The sequence below is a fragment of the Hemiscyllium ocellatum genome, chromosome 26 (assembly GCF_020745735.1).
Source record: "Hemiscyllium ocellatum isolate sHemOce1 chromosome 26, sHemOce1.pat.X.cur, whole genome shotgun sequence".
NCBI lineage: Eukaryota > Metazoa > Chordata > Chondrichthyes > Orectolobiformes > Hemiscylliidae > Hemiscyllium > Hemiscyllium ocellatum.
Genome location: NC_083426.1, coordinates 21183455 through 21197488, shown reverse-complemented (window position 1 = coordinate 21197488; position 14034 = coordinate 21183455). Strand labels below are relative to the sequence as shown.

Below are 14034 nucleotides of genomic sequence, written 5' to 3'. Positions count from 1 at the left end.
GCACTTTTCCTGACTCCCCAAACCCTCTCCAACACAAGGCACAAGTCAGGAATGTGATTGAATACTTACCACTTGTCTGTCTGAGTGCAGCCTCTTACAATATTCACGAAGTTTGATTCATCCAGGGCAAAGCAGCTTTCTTGACACCACACTCTCAAACATTCACTTCCTCCATCACTGATGCTCAGTGGCAGCGGTTAGCGTTGACAAATACACTACAGAAATTTGCCAAGGCTCTTTAGACAGCATCTTCCAAACACATGCTCTCTGCCATCATGAAGGACAAGGCCAGATACCTGAGAATGTTGTCATCTGCAAGTACCTCTTCAATCCACACACTTTCCTGACTTGGAAATATATCACTGTCCATTTAGTGCCACTGTGTAAAAATCCTGGAACTCCCTCCCTCCCAGATAGTAGGTGTACCTAAATGGACTTCAGCTTTCCAAGAAGGTAGCTCACCACCACCTTCTCAAAGGACAGTTTGAGAGAGGAAATAAATACTGGCCCAGCCATTGAAGGCCATGTTCCCTTCATGATTTTTTTTCTTTAAAAATGGTAGCTGTTATTAAACAAACAAACAGTGGTTGACTTCTAAAATATCAAAGTCCAGAATTGAGTGTATCTATGCAAATACACAAACACTCAACAAAGTTGCAGAATTGGGAGCAACATGGATATGTGAATGTAACCCAAACAGAAAGTTGCCTTAATGTGAATGACATTTTGAACTAGACGTATCTGGTTCTGATATTTTTGGGAGACTTCCAAGTAGGATGGTCTTATTAGCAAAGGATTTGCACTCTGCAAGAAGAGATTCTGGAAGTTGTATAAAACAAAATCCAAACGTCTTCAGACAAATAAAGGGAAATGTTGCAAATGTTGACTGATTAGTGTTACAGATGAAGTCTTGCAGATATGCAAGAATACACTTGACCATTTATTGGTAAGTAATTTTAATCATATGAAGATCAGTTGATATGGTTGAAGATGAAAGCATATTTTGTAGTACACCCTTGCATGGTTCCCTATTTAGACCCAGCAAGTGACGATATAAGGCTAGCAAACTAATTGGGATATAGTGATACAACATTTTAATGTCATTAATCATAAATCGTACAAACATTTTGACAGTACATGGGATTGACCTTCATAATTACATTGCTTCATTTCATAATTTTAATGGCTGAGAAATTTTCTGTAGATCAGGGTTATTTGAAGATTATCAGACTGTTCAAATGTTTTAGTCCGCTTAATTTGCTTCTAGCAAGTTTTGAGAAGATTTGTAGCTCTGGTTAATGAGAAATATGTAAGTTAGCTCGCTGAGCTGGAATGTTTGTTTTCAGATGTTTCGTCATCCTGACTAGGTAACATCATCAGTGAGAGTCTCCAGTGAAGCGCTGGTGGTACGTCCCGCCTCTCTATTTATAGGTCTTGGTTTCTTAAGTGGGTGATGTCATTTCCGGTTCTTTTTTCAAGGGAAGGTAAATTGATTTAGACCCTATGTGTTTATTGATAGCGTTATGGCTAGAATGCCATGCCTCTAAGAATTCTCGTGCATGTTTTTGTTTCGCCTGTCCTAGGATGTATGTGTTGTCCCAGTCAAAGTGGTGGCAGATTTCCTGTTTGTTTGTCCGATGTGTTCTTTTACAGTTACAGTTCTTGCATGGTATTTTGTAAATGATATTAGTTTTGCTGATGGTATCTAATGGATCCTTTAGGTTGTTTGTGTGTTGGTAGGTTTGTGGGTTACTATGATGCCAAGGGTTTGAATAGTCTGGAAGTCATTTCTGATACGTCTTCGATGTACGGTAATATGGATACGGTTTTTGGTTGCACTGAGTTTGCTTGTTTGGGTTTGTTTCTGAGGATGCATGAGCATTATTTTAAACAAATCAGACTGTCTTAAAAAGACAAATGCTCTGCTTGCAGATACTGACATTTACCAGCAGGTGGCAATAGACCTGGCCCCCCACAACTCCTAAGCAGAATCTCATATTTTCTAACATAAAAAAATCAGGAGAATTAAACAGCACAGACTTCCAAAATATGAAACCAGATGGATCCAATGCACCACACTTCTACTGATTTACCAAAGATGCACAAACCTGCCCACCACCACTGCCCTCTCTACCCCCCCCATGCCCCAAAACCCCCAGACCCATAGTGTCTCTACCTGGCACACCAACATACAGACTAGCCAAGGAACTCCAGGAAAAACTAAAACACCTAATTGAAGATTCACGCCACTCCATTCACTCCACCCAAGTATTTCTGAACACCATCAAAGATACCAACATAGAAGATACCCACATCATGGGCAGCATGGTGGCACAGTGGTTAGCACTGCTGCCTCATAGCGCCAGAGACCCGGGTTCAATTCCCGCCTCAGGCGACTCTGTGTGTAGTTTGCACATTCTCCCCGTGTCTACGTGGGTTTCCTCCGGGTGCTCTGGTTTCCTCCCACAATCCAAAAATGTGCAGGTTAGGTGAATTGGCCATGCTAAATTGCCCGTAGAGTAGGTGAAGGGGTAAACATAGGAGTATGGGTCTAGGTGATATACGCTTCGGCAGGCCGGTGTGGACTTGTTGGGCCGAAGGGCCTGTTTCCACACTGTAATCTAAGCGGAAGAAATAGTAGTTTTGTTGAACATAATAGCCCTTTTCACATCAAGTAACATTGACCTGGCCAAAGAAACACTGGCAGTACAACTAGGAAAACCAGGACCACAAACACCAGCCAGCACCAACTTCATCAGCAAAGACAACATCCTCAAGCTAGTGGACCATGCCTCACCACCCATTTCCCATTCAAAAATAAAACCTACGAATAAGTCAACAAAAACCCATGGAATCACCAATATTAGGGCTCATCGTGGAAGCAAAAATGCAGAGACTTGAACAAGCTGACCTCTCATCTATCCAACCCAGACTTTGGGTTTGCTATGCGGATGACACCTTTGTCACAAAACAGAACAAATTAGAGGAAACAGATAACACCACTAACAATATCCTGACAGGCATAAAATTCACAAACAAGCAGGAGAATAATAACAGACTTCCATTCCTAGACATGATAGCTGAATGTACATTGTAACGGAGAGCTTCAAACCTCCGTCTACGGAAAAGCAACAAACCCAGGCCAACTGCTTAACTTCAGAATCAATCATCTCAACAACCACAAGTGGAGCTGCATCAAGATATTATATCAGCGAGCTACATCACATTGCAGCACCCATGAACTACACACAATGGAATAAAAATATCTATACAACATTTTTTCAAGAAAAACTGTTACTTAACAATGTGCTGATTCCTCAGAAAAAGACTCGAACAAGCAGACACAACGCAACCAAAAACTGTAGCCAAGTTATCTTACATCAAAGACATATCAGAAATGCCTTCCAGACTACTCAGAAACCTTGGCATCATGGTAGCCCACAAACTTACCAACAAACAGTGACTGATGAACCTAAAGGATCCATTAGATGCTACCAGCAAGATTAATGTCATTTAAAAAATACCATGCAAGAACAGTGAAAAACACTATCAGACAAACAAACTTGCCACCAGGGTACATGAACATCAACTAGCCCCCAAAAGACATGACCTGCTATCACTAGTTTCCATGCATACACATAAAGAAGGACACCACTTTGACTGGGACAACACATACAGCATAGGAACAAAAACACATCCTAGGCAAAACAAACACATGCACAAGAATTCTTTAGAGTCAAGGCATTCAAACCAGAACTCTATCAATAAACACATTGATTTAGATCCTAGCTACCTTCCCTTGGGGGGGAAAAAAGAACTGGAAATGACATCACCCACCTTTTAAGAAACCATGATCTATAAATAGAGTGGCAAGACATACTGCTTCACCGGAGACTCTCACTGATGATGTTACCTTGTCATGGTGACGAAACATCTGAAAACAAACCTAGCTCAGTGAGCTAACTTACATACTAATTTGCTTCTGTTGATTGGTGTGAATAACAAGGTGTGTGGGCAGCACAGTTTAGTGTTCTTTGGAGTGGAATTTGGTGATAATAAGGATATCTTGGTGAAGATTATTTGGGGAATCCAAATGAAATATTATGGATAATTTTGAGGAAAATTTGCTCCCACTCCCCATTAATAAGTATATTATTGGTGTTTAAAAAAACAGCAAAATAGTTGAGATGGGATGAATAGTTTTTTTTCTCTCTGACTACTTTCCTTTTAATAATTGAAGTAACATTTAATATGCTTATTAATCAAATAATGAGGTGACAGCCAGTACAAGATATTTTCCTTTATGGCCACTTATTAACAGACAGCTTAGGGGCATACTCTGACTGTTAAAAGACCTTTTTGTTTGAAGAACATGAAACATAAGCACTCTCCATAGTGTACCTTTCGAGCATAAAGCTTCATGCAAGCATGAATTGATACCAGTGGATACCTTAGTTGCAGGTAAGAATTTTTCTGAGAGAACTATCTCTTGGCTTTATTAGAGGGACATTAAAATTCAGACCAATAAAATAACCAATAATTGTTTTTAAGTTGTATTATCAAGACAAATAAAGTATGCTGAGCAAAGTTTGGACATGAGCTCTTTGACAATCGTTGCCTGCTGAATATGTGCTGGAACAGCAGCATTAGCTCAATGTATTTTGATCTACCTGTACATGACTTTGCAAATGAATTGGCCCATCTTTGTGGGATATGTTTCAACTCTGCTATTTCTGTTAAGGACTACAACCATAATAAATGGTTTCTAGATAAAGAATTCAACTAGGCTGACTGAGGTATATTAACAAATAAAGAAAAGTGTGCTATTTCCTATATCTAAACCTTGTGACATTGGTCCAATATAACATGCCTTTTGCGGCCCATAGTTCAAAGTTCTAGATTCCTACATTAGAGGCTACGCTTCAAATGTTGGGTGTTAAGTGCTTTGGAACATTCAGCAGTAGTGAAAAAAGCTATATAACAGTAGTCTTTCTTTCCAGATTGTCACAAGTGGAGCATTGAAAAAAGGCTGAAAGCAACCAAACAAGGAACGCTCTTCATCTGGAAATAGCCCAAATTCATCTTTAAATAGGTTTACTTGTGATTAAACCTTACCAAGTATTATCAGAACAAAAGGTAATGGAGATTCTGCCCTAGGCATCAATGCAATTGAACTGTATCAATGGATTTTTTTATTTTTAATAAGCTAAAAGTATGTTGCCGCTATTATTCTCAAGATCCAAGCAAAGTGAGAAACATAAATTATAGTTACTCTTTGTGTTGACAAGGTAAATTGTTATGATATAGTGATTTTTTTTTAAAAAAGGAACTGTTTGGGAAAATCTTAACTATTTCTCTACCTATATCTAGTTTTATGCAGACTTGGACTATACATTATGTTTGTGATTAACTGTCTTGTTCAGTGCTAGTCTTACTGCATTTTTAAATGAAAAACCTGATGTATACTTCCAGAATGAGATCTGTATACACAAAAGGGACTAGAAGGCGATCATCTTTTGAATAAAGCTTAGTGGGGTTTTTGCAGGAATGATGTGTCAGCTGTAGGATTCTTTTATTTGTCTGTATGTGGTAAAAGTTTAAAAGAATTTACAGACTGAAACAAAAGTAGTATAGGAGTTGGAAGCAAAAACCTTTTTTTTTAAAAAAAAAACTCTTTTAATATGACATCAAATGTACAGAAATATAGTTGGTGTACTTTAAAAGGTCTTTGTTTAAATAGAGCACAATTACCTATATACATATTACATGATGTAATGGAATACCTTCTACATCTCAAATTAAAGTATGAAAATTTATTGATTTTTGTGGCTCTGAATCATATTTATTAGAGGAAAAATTGACAGGAATTAGTTCTTGAAAGCCATTATTACTGTGGTTATATAAACTGTTAGGGTCATTAATGTGGTCACTTCAGTTATGAAAACGATTAGCACGATAGCTAGTGTGTGGTTCAGGTTAATGCCAACAGCAAAGGTCTCATTGAAATTCAGAAGAATGAGGGGGAAACATATAAAATTATGAAGGGAATGGAAAAGATCGAAGCAGTGAGGTTGTTTCCACTGGCAGGTGAAACTAGAATCTGGGAGTGCTAGTCGAGGATTCTCTAAAGGTAAACATGCAGGTTGAGTCCGTGATTAAGAAAGCGAATGCAATGTTGTCACTTATCTCAAGAGGGTTGGAATATAAAAGCACCGTTGTGCTACTGAGACTTTATAAAGCTCTGGTTAGGCCCATTTGGAGTACTGTGTCCAGGTTTGGTTCCCACACCTCAGGAAGGGCGTACTGTCACTGGAACGTGTCCAGTGGAGATTCACACGGATGATCCCTGGAATGGTTGGTCTAACATATGAGGAACGGCTGAGGATCCTGGGATTGTATTCATTGGAGTTTAGAAGATTAAGGGGAGACGTAACAGAAACTTACAAGACAATACATGGCTTGGAAAGGGTGGACGCTAGGAAATTTCTTCCGTTAGGCGAGGAGACTAGGACCCGTGGACACAGCCTTAAAATTAGAGGGGGTCAATTCAGAACAGAAATACGGAGACCTTTCTTCAGCCAGAGAGTGGTGGGCCTGTGGAATTCATTGCCGCAGAGTGCAGTGGAGGCTGGGACGCTAAATGTCTTCAAGGCAGAGATTGATAGATTCTTGATGTCACGAGGAATTAAGGGCTATGGGGAGAATGCGGGTAAATGGAGTTGAAATGCCCATCAGCCATGATTGAATGGCGGAGTGGACTCGATGGGCCGAATGGCCTTACTTCCACTCCTTTGTCTTATGGCCTTATAGAACTAGGGGCATAGCCTCAAAATAAAGGGGAGCAGGTTTAGGACTGAGTTGAGAAGGAATTTCTTCACCCAAAAGCTTGTGAATCTCTGGATTCACGCAGTTCAAGGCAGTTGAGTTTGCCTTGTTGAATCTTTTTAAAGAAAAAGATAGATTTTTGAACAGTAAATAACATTAAGGGTTATGGTGAACAGGTGGGTAAGTGGAGCTGAATCTGTGAAAAGATCAGCCAGGATCTTATTGAATGGCTGAGCAGTTTCACGGGGCCATATGGCTCCTGTTCCTTATGTTCCTAACAGCAAGGATCAATCCTTATTTTGTTTGAAGTTGAATCTGGGGTCCTATCTCCCTACTTAGATGCAGAGTCATGTCGCTCAAACCATATGACCCATTGTATATCTTTCCAACAGATAGAGAGAGAGATGGTTATGGTCCCTTGTGGGCTATGGCTTATTGCCTTCCTCCCTAAGTTAAGATCAAATGCAAAAAAATTTTACTGTTGATTTCTTTGAAACACTTTTTAATTTTCACAGTTGAATTTGGTCTCCAGTCTTATGTAAAATATATAATGTCTGTTTTAACCAATCTTGTTTTCTTTGTGTAAAAAGTGTCAACTGCGTGGCTACAATGCTAAGAGTTTCTTGATCGCTTCCAGACTGGAAGAAAGAAGTGATGCTGGTAACATCGAGCCCAATGTCTGTGCAGATAAACCAAGGCATTCCAATTCTTGAATAGTTTGTTTGCTTCCCCAAGCAAAAGAAGTTTAAAACTTCGATGGGAGAAATCGAATTCAGTATCTGTACTGTGTTAGAGTTCTTTATGAGCCATTTATAAGTCATCGTTCTACCTCTACTTTTCAAAAGTGATCCTGCTTCAAAAGTATTTCACTGGTTGTAACATTTAAAGTTATTGAGCAACTACTTACAAAGCATTACTTTAATACTTCTGCTTCTAATTACTTAATCTCTGAGTTGCATTTTTAGATATAGTCACTTTAAGCAAATGTGACATTATGAAGGGAACTTCAAATCACTAATCAGCTTCTTTCAGTAACACATTGACATGCCATCCTGAGTTGTGTGCAAATCCAGGAGTGGTTCTTAAACCCATATTCTTCTGATCCAACACATCAGCCTCAAACTAATCAAACTTAAGCAGAAAAGAGGAAGAACAATGGGTGATTTGAAAGATGAGGGTGTTGTTGACAGTGGAGGGCTGTAGGGGTTGAAGAAGAAATTTCAAGCAAAAATCTTTGAGAAAATTCTCTTGGTCATTGTCTGTTAAACGATGCTATTGGTGCACATCCGTTTGTCTATAACTATTTCGCATCTTTTTTTAATTAAATTGAGGATTTTCATATTTTTCAAGTTTATCGCTGCACTTGAATAAGTAACTCCTTCTCAAATCTATTTGTCTTTCCTTGAACTTCACCTTTGAATTCCTCCAATTTAGATTCTACCCTAATACCTACCTTAGACCACTCTTCCTTTCTATATCTGATTCCTCATGTAAGCCACTCCTTTATAGCCTTCTTCTTAATGGAGCTTTTGGTCAGCTGAATAAATACTTTCTTGGATGGCTTGATCAAATTTCATTGCCCCTGTGTAACAATTTAAAATGCTTTACTACTATAAAAGGTAGTATGTAAATATGGGTTTTGAATTCCCACAAGGAGATAAATTTCCTTTTACAAAGCTTCCTGTTTATAGCATTGGTGGTGTTGACTATTGCTAAGGAGTTAAAACTGAATTGAGATGTGCGTTCTCAATTCATTTTATCCTTACCACTGGTCAGCGTTATCCTAGTTGATGTAAATTTATCAGTCCTCGCCTGTAAAATAATGCTTCGAAGAGGATGAAAGTAGGAATTCAGCCCTCAAGCTAATTCCACGACCTTAGATCGTGGCTAATCTGTATCTCAAATCCATTCAGTCTTGTTGATTCCACATCCCTTAATGCCCATATCTCAACAAACCAATCTCAGTTTTAAAATTTTGAAATGACCTGGCCTCAGCAGCCCTATCAGGACAGAATCCTCACTTTTTCTTGCCTAAGAACTAAAAAAAATCAACATAGTTGATGGCTAAAATGTTAATTTAAATTCAAGAATGCATTTACTGCCCATCCCTAATTGCCCAAGGGGCAGTGAAGAGTCAACTACATTGTTGTAGGTTTCATGTAGGCCAGACCAGGTAAAGATGGCAGATTTCTTTCCCTAAGAGACATTAGTGAACCAGATGAGTTGTTAACAACAGTTGACAGTGATTGCATGTTCACCATTAGGCTAACTTTCTCATCCCAGATTTTTATTGAATTCAATTTCACCACATACTATGCAGGAATTTGAACCCATGTCAGCAGAACATTAGCCTCAACATCTGAATTCCTCTTCTTGTTTTTGTCAGGTAAGTTGCTTGTGTGAACTGTTTTTGCTGTACAAAATACTCAGGTGGAAAAATGCAACAAAAATGGTACTGTGTAATTTTCCTATGTTACTTTGTGCTCAAGCAAAAGCTGTTTTAGAAACTTGCTTTAGGAGATGAAGTGGATCAAGTTAAAGTGATATGACATGCAATTTATGTGATCAGAATGAAATTGAAATTAACATTGTATTCCATATCTTTTTAAGATGCTGCATTCTATCTTGTTTGAGCCCTCTTCTGGAGTACTGTGTGCAGTTCTGGTCACTCTGCTATAGGAAGGATATTAAGTTGGTGATGGTTTAGAAAAGATTTACCAGGATGTTGCCAGGAATGGAGGGTTTCAGTTATTAAAAATAGGCTGGGACCATTTTCACTGGAGCTTAGGAAGTTGAGGGGTGACCTTTATAGAGGTAAATAAAATCATGAGGGGCATGGATAGGGTCAATAATAGTAAGGATCTTTTCACTAAGGTGGGGGAGTTCAGAGCCAGGGGGTATAGTTTTAAGATGATAGGAGAACCTTTTAAAAAGAACATGAGGGGCAACGTTTTTACACGGACTTATTAATATCTGGGATGACCTGCCAGAGGAAGTGGTGGATGCAGGTACAGTTACAGTATTTAAAAGACATTTTGGATAGTCACACAAATAGGAACGGTTTTGGAGGGATGTGGACCAAGCACAGACAAGTGGTACTAGTTTAGTTTGAGAGTCTGTTTCCATGCATTGTGACTCTACGTCAACTGTTCGACCAAAAAATATGAACTCATTTCTTGCTCAACTTTTATCCTTACCCCATCTATCTTTTTGTGTTCTTTACTGTTTTCTCTTCATTTACATCTTTTAAATTTAAAAAATGAAATTTCTTTTGTTACGGAATCTTCCATTTGTCAGTTAATGGCAATGTCCTTAATGTTTGTGGCAATGTAAGCTACTTGCCCTGACCTTGAGGAAATCTGACCATGGTTCAAGCAATTGCTGTGGTAGGAATCTCCTGCAAACTGATATCACTTTAAATGTGGCCTCATGGTGGAGAATGCTTGGCTGTGTAAGTTCATTGATTTTTAACAAGCAGGCTAAACAGTCAATGAAATCAATATATTTATATAAAGCAAGGCAGATGGTTTCAAAAATCACTTTTCCATTTAAATTTTCAGAAGTAAACTAATGGATTATTAAGTTGGAAGATAAAGAAACATAGACTATATAGTTGCAGAATGTTTCTTATAGATCAGGATGATTTAAACTGTTTTATAATTATCTTTGGAGCATTAATACATGTGAAATATACACAATAGCAGAGACATCCACAACATTTGCAGTGAATTCAGTACCTTGCAATAGTGCTTTTGTAAAATCCCCATCCCATGCCATCCCTATGAAGTTGCACCCATTCCTTTGATCCCTCTTACAACATCCCCATCCATTCATGGGCCTCTCTTTATGTGCCACTGTTTTTCTCTGCTAGGCCCCTCGCCCACCACTACCAGCAGTCCTTAGCAGTTGCCCACACCTCATACACTCCAATCTGTGCATGACAGAGCAGCTGATCCTCAAAGCACCAGCCGCAAACTCTCAAAGCCAGTCTTTTTTAGTTTTTGTATGTGAAGGGACCCAGCTTTGAGTCCTGATTTTCTCATTTTCTAACTTCAATCTTCCTCCACTGGTGAAGCTAGAATCATCCTGTATCTCTTAGGGTAGACGTTGGGGAATGGTGGTTGTTTGGGAGTCACATGTAAGGGTTGCTGTTTTTCTTAGCTGTAAGGGGACCTCAGTAGTTCCATTGAAGCCTGATTTAAGGTCTGCCTAGTAGACTGCAGAGTGTTCACCCAGACAGGAAAAAGAGAACATGGTTCAAACAAATTAAAAATGTGAGATTAGAACTGTTTGAAATCTGAATCTAGCTACTGTCTGTAGCCCTTGAATTAACACGCTGCCTGCCTCATGTTTTAGTGTTTGTGCGTACCCACAAGTCCTTTTGTGGCTCCTGCCCGTCAAACCAACTTAACAAAAGTGCAGGTGGGCAAACATGTTATAGAATGCTTTCCCACTATATGTTCATGAGTCAAAGTCTGTACATTGGAGAAATAAGATATAAAAATTTAGCTTGGGTGTGTATGTGCACAAAGCTTTGAGTTCAGGTTTTCATACTGACACGTGCATTTTTCCTGTGAGATGGATTTGATGTTGATCTAATTTTTCATATTATCAAGTATACTGAAATGCTTATATTACAACTTTTGCATTTAATACATGCCCAATGCACTTATTGATGTGAAAGCAACCTAACTAAGTCTGTGCCATTTTTCAATGCAGTGCAGATTTAGGGTATCAATTTGAATCTTTGGCACTGTGGATATGCCTGAAGTTCTGGATTTATGTTTTTTATATCATAGATTAAGTGCTGTTACAAAAGGGAAAGATTACTGTTCTTCATGAAGTGGTTTGAATTTTGTTTAAATCCCTTTGACAATAAAGAAAGAGGCTGATTGGGACATGAAGTCTCCTGTTTTCCAGGAGAGAGACAGATTAACATGATTTAAATCCACAGTTTTAGAGAATGACATCAGCAGGTTCCAACGTGACCAACTGGCTGCCAACTATTTGACTTGATACACTGCCACGGCTATGCAGTCATAGTTTTGTTTGTGGTTGCATATGTCTGATTTTAAAATTAATAAGATTGGTGTCCATGAGAATTATGCACAATGAAGCACTTTTTTGGTATTTAAGGAATAGCTTGTTGCTATACAGGTTACTGAATGAGAATCTATTCCATTTTTATTTGTCTGTGACTGTTTGCTTTCATTCTCCAAGCTTTGTCCTTAAATTGGACTGAGCATTTGCCTTTTAAGACTGAAAATATGAGCATTTAAAATGTTTACTGTCTTTATAGGTTTCATATACATGGCATATATACAAAATACACAAATCTGATCAAAAGGAAAAGATTTCAAATGGCAATAAAGAAAACCTTGTGGTTGGGACCTCTGTGTAATGTTTTGGCTTGTCAGTAGATGTAGCACCACCCTCCAGTTTTTAGATGAGATGTCAAACTGGAGCTGTCCTTTCGGACAAATGTAGAAGATCCACGGCTTTATTTGGAAGAAGAGCAAAGGAGTTATCACATATCTGTTGTGTGTTTATCCTTGTTTGGCATCACCATAAGACATTATCTGATCGTTATTACAGTTCTGTTTGTGGGTGTTTGCTGTCTGCAGTTTGTCCTCTGCATTAAGAATACCTTTAAAGAACTTCACTGCCTATAAACTGCTTTGAGATATCTTTGGGATATTTTCTTTTTTCCCCAACACAGCAACGCTACATCAGAGTCTTAGCCTAGATTCTTACTCATGGTCCCATAGGCTGGAAAATCTTAGACAAGCCTGGCTTACAAGTCCCACCCTTAAATCTTACACTTATCCAGCAATCATACTGAGGCCATGGCTTCCAACTCCATCTGGGAGGGCATCCTGCTCCCAAGAGGACCCACTAGTGAGTGGTAGCCACTGCTGTGACTGCAGTGAGTCCTCAATGAGGCACCCAGATAATGGTGAAGCATCCTAACCTGCCCCGAGTCAGTCCAGCAGGTCCTTCAGCAAAGTTGCATTGTGATTATATGGACACGATGGATAGACTGAAATCTTGCCCATCTCTTTATTTCCCAGCTTGTATTCTTAGGTGATGTCAGGTTGGTGTTGGTGGCCTCATCAGATTCCATTTATTAGCTCCTTAATGACCTCAATTGGATCAAAAGCAAGCATACCTCTGACACCTCTCTGCCAGCAGAGCCAGGTAGGTGCCCCCTGCCATACTATTCAATTTTACTGTCTCCACTTGGTAGTTTACACTCACCCAAGAGAGCATAAAATACCAAACCAATTTTCTGGAATGGATCTGAACTTACAACCTTTGGTCTTTTGAGGTGAGGTAGTCCCAGTGAGCTAACTTTATCAATAGAACATTTGAAAATCTAAATGAGACATAATTACAGAAATGGGAAGCAACCCTGACAGCATTTGTTATGGTAAAAGGTCTGTGTTAATATGTTGGGTGTATGCCTTGAAAAATTAAAGACATGAAACTTGCAAAGTTCAGCTTTACTGTTAACTGCGGACTGAAGACTCCCAGGCTGACTGAAGGAGGTGGCGCTGTTTCTCAGACCAATCCAAAGTTGTTGAGGGTCAGTCGACATTTTCCCAGTACACAATGAAAATCCATCCCTAAATATCATTTTAAAAAGTAATACTTGCTAGCCATTGCAAAAAAAAATTATCAAGCACTTTCTAATTGCATTATTCAATTGACCATATCTAGTTTACTTAACACCAATTACATTTTGTTTTTAAAGAGGCACAGCACTAAATTAGCAGCAGAATAATCCACTGAATTTGATGTGACAAAACAGCACATTTTTCAAATCAGTTGTTTTGTTTTTTGTTTGAAATATGGGCATTTCCCGTCAATAATTGTTTTTGAGAACGTGACAATGCAGTTCAAGACAGCAACTCAACGATCCATGTGGTGTGCATATGTTAGCTGTTGTATTTAAATTGGTTTACTCCTGTGATCCAGTCCCCTTATGATAAAGGCCGCCATACCATTTGTCTTCCTAATTGCTTGCTTTGCCTATATGTTAACTTCCTGCATTCATCGTATAATTGCATCTAAGCCTTTCTGAATGTTTAAAAGTTGCAAGTTTTGCACCTTTTAAAGCAAGAGCTTCCTAGTATCTCCTGGAGAGCTAGCAAAAGTTGAACATTGTTATTTTTATAAGTCATTGTGCTGGTGTATAATTTCTGGGGA

At 38.7% G+C, this 14034-nt stretch overlaps 1 long non-coding RNA gene across 1 annotated transcript in view; it reads left to right on the top strand.

The window, feature by feature from the left end:
• LOC132828336 (uncharacterized) overlaps window positions 1–5244 on the top strand; it is a 60365-nt gene extending 55121 nt beyond the window's left edge. Inside the window, exon 3 of the long non-coding RNA XR_009646109.1 lies at window positions 5001–5244. This is a non-coding gene — a long non-coding RNA (uncharacterized LOC132828336). The remainder of the gene's footprint in view (window positions 1–5000) is intronic.
• The last annotated feature ends 8790 nt before the right edge of the window (window positions 5245–14034 follow it).